The sequence below is a fragment of the Pelophylax lessonae genome, assembly GCF_965119305.1.
Source record: "Pelophylax lessonae genome assembly, chromosome: 11".
Classification (NCBI taxonomy): domain Eukaryota; kingdom Metazoa; phylum Chordata; class Amphibia; order Anura; family Ranidae; genus Pelophylax; species Pelophylax lessonae.
In genome coordinates, this window is record NC_138778.1 from 173,895,403 (window position 1) to 173,898,925 (window position 3,523).

Below are 3,523 nucleotides of genomic sequence, written 5' to 3' on the forward strand. Positions count from 1 at the left end.
CCTGAGGAAAAAAAAAAAAAAAAAAAAAAAAAAAAAATGTAGTGACATGACTCATAATGAAGAAATACTTTATTAGGAAAGGTGGCCTTTGTTTGAGTAATCAACCCTTACCTCATCGGAATCGCTGCACATGGACCCATCGGGACACAGGACAACTAAGGCCACCAAGGGCAGGAGATACCAAGGAGGTGCCATTCTGCAGAGAGAGAAGAAGGTTGGTAACAGGTGCATCTGCACAACAGAGAGCCCAGCAACAAGGGAGAAGTGCCTGAGGGTTTATTTCCATAAAACTTTGCATGAAGTCTTCCTATACATTTAGTACTAGAGTACAGTCACTCCTATGGGGCATATGGACAAGACAGACAACCTCATGGGACTATCCATGGGCTCCCATCAACCATTAGGTTGCCCAACTTTGTGAAGGCCAAATGTGGTTTTCAAGCCTAAAGCCAGGGAGGAAAAAAAAAAAAAAAAAAAAAAAAACACTTTATAGTTGAAAAGGGTTAAAAACCTGTTTTCATAGCTTTCTGTGACCCTGTTAGGCTACATGTACACGGGACGTTTTAAAACGTCCTTTGAATGCTGGAATTTAACAGCTATGTAAAGGACGTTTAAAAACGTCCGTTGTGTCGCGTTTAGCGGCATTTAGCGGGCGTTTGCGCTCAGATCCGTTTTTGTTGATCAAAAAATCATTCCCCTTTAACAAGAAAAACGCAAGCGCTAAACGCGGATGATCGCGTTAAGGAGATTGTTTTTTTGGTTATACGTTTGGTCACCAGGAACAATGAGGCATCACTAATGGGGACAAAATTCTTTAGTAGATTTGGGGGGGGCTTGAAGGGCTAGAACCGCCATCAGGTTTCCAATTAAAGAAAATTCTTATTTCCCTTGTAGAATCTTACTGTACAATCTGAGAACTTTAGATTTACCAAGCCTATGAACACCCACACAAGTTGTGCAATCTAAAGAAGATTTTACAGCCAGATTGCAACACGTCTGGTGAGGTTTAACTACAGATCCAAAATTGAAGGCAAGATAATGGCCAATAGTTGATAGGCGATAAGACCACCTCAATCCATAGAGAAGGTTTTCATCTTTAGCTACATGGCTATCCACATAAATCTAGACCTCAGGTCACCCACAAGGCTCTTATGGACAACGCTGGTTCGAGAGGGGGGCTCAGGTAAGTTTTACCTTCATGCACAGAAAGCATGAAGGTAAAAAACCTTGTGCCTTTACAACCACTAAGGTTTGAACAAACTACAGAGATTTAGCCGTTCTAATGTCTTTATAAATAAAACCAGGTTTCAGTACAAGAATATAGATCTGAAATGGTGTCACACAGCTAGTGCCCTGGACGGTTGCCTGGGGAGGGGGGGGGGGGGGGCTGTAATGCACAGCAGGCATCCTGGATGATTGCCTGGGGAGGATGCCTGTAAATGCGACAGCACCAAGCACACTATGGTTGCTGCCTTGCTTGCTAGGAGGGAGAACTCCGACTTTACAGGTGGAGCTCCAAGGAAAGTGGAAGTTCAAGCAGGTAAACATCCCGCTCACATTATTCATTGACAAAAATTTAAATTGATAAGTTCTGGAAACAAGCTGCAGACAAGTTATGGCAAAAATATTTTAGTCAACGAAATGAACACCAATGCTTAGTGTTCAGCAACCTTCACAACACATCCGTGATACCATAGATGACACAGGAAGTGGTGTCATATCTACTACCACTTTCACCAACTCAGCTAAACTAGTTGAGCAACCACAGACCGCAATCTGCTGATCCAAGGCCATAATCTTACATTTATCAGTGTCGCACACTGGTAAAATCTCATCCCCTGAAATATAAAAGCGAAAGAATGCACAGATCTGGTACAATGTCAAAAGCATTCCACTCATTTTCCAGGCTTGAAGATTAGTTCACCTTTGATAGTGAACACAGCTGTGGAGATCAAATTTACCGTGAATGCAAGCAATCGGTGCAATGTTATTCCTGAAAACAATAGCCCTTTGTTCTGACACGCCTCGAGTGTTTTTTCTAGCTGTAGTCACGTGATCAGGTACTAGTGCGTGAAACGAAACTACAAAAGAGCAGAGCAGGCAAATTCTGCTTCCGCTCAAAGAATACTGCTCCAAGCAGGTCCATCCTTTCTGTACTAATCTCAGGTGTGTATTCAGCTAATACAGAATTTAAGAAGAGAATGACCACAATACCAGTAAACTTATATATAAAAACAAATGTTAAGTACAATTGAAGACAGGAGACCCTTGATGCGTCCATCCTGGACCAAAGCATTGCCTCAGCCACGGGTGGCCTAAAAGCATAAGATTGAAAAATTTCTCTTCCTAGCACAATGATTAAACAAACTGCCAATACCCCCTAGATCAGGGGGTGGCAAACTCAGCAATCCATCTCTTCAGGAACTATAAGTCCCATGAGGCATTCCTTCAACTTCACAGCTGGAATTGCCTACACCTGCCCTTGATCATGGGATACTCAACCTGTGGCCCTGCAGCTGTTGCAGAACAACAAGTCCCATGAGGCATTGTAAGGCTGAAAGTCACAAGCATTACTCCCAAAAGCAGAGGCATGGTGGGACTTGACAGCTGAGGGCCACAGGTTGAGCACCGATGCCCTAGATACAAAAAGGCAAACCAAGCAGCTTTCTACACAGCTGGACTGTGGAGAAGAACAGAAACCAAGGCCAGTGACTGCAGTAGAAGATCAGATCCTCCACATAGTGGCAAGCATGAAAGATAAGGAGTTACCAGGTACCCGTGTTCTCTAATCTTCCAGAGCAGCATCTGAGGATGCAGCAAGCAATACTTAGTGAGGGGATAAAGACTGGAGCAGTTCGTCACCAAACATCTGGTCCTGCTTGGACAGCTGGTCAATGCGGTAATGCCCAGCAAAAGGTATTGAAGCTTGACCATCGCTGCCCTGCAGATCTGCTCTGGTGATGCCCTGGCTCTCAGTGGTTGATGCCCAAGCTCTGGGTCGAGTGGACCGACTCCGCTGGGCAGGGCAAGGTTTAAAGCCTGGTAGGCTGTCTGAATAGCAAGCTTTATCCATCTGGCTATCGTACTCTTCGAGGCCTGTTTTTTCTCTATTGACGCCTTCATGGAGAATAGTGAGGTTATTTTGCCAATCTTTCATTCTCTCCAGGTAAGCCATCAGGATCTTGACGTCTAGCTTGTGGTATGTAACTTTTCCTGCTATCCATTGAGTATGGAAGGGAGGGAATAACCACCTGAGTTCTATGGAAGGTTGAGCAGACTTTTTGTAGTAAGGCTGGGTCCGGAGTGAGGATAATTATGTCTGTCAGGATTAATCAGTATGGTTCCATCATGGATGGGGCCTGTATTTCGCTGACCCTTCTTGCTGGACACGAGTGCCACCAGGAGTACGGTTTTTAGTGCAAGGCACTTGTCCGAACATTCCTCTAGTGGATCGAAGGGTGCAGAGAGGAATCCTTTCAGCACCCTGGAGAGGTCCCATGTCGGTGCTCTGCTGCATTTTACA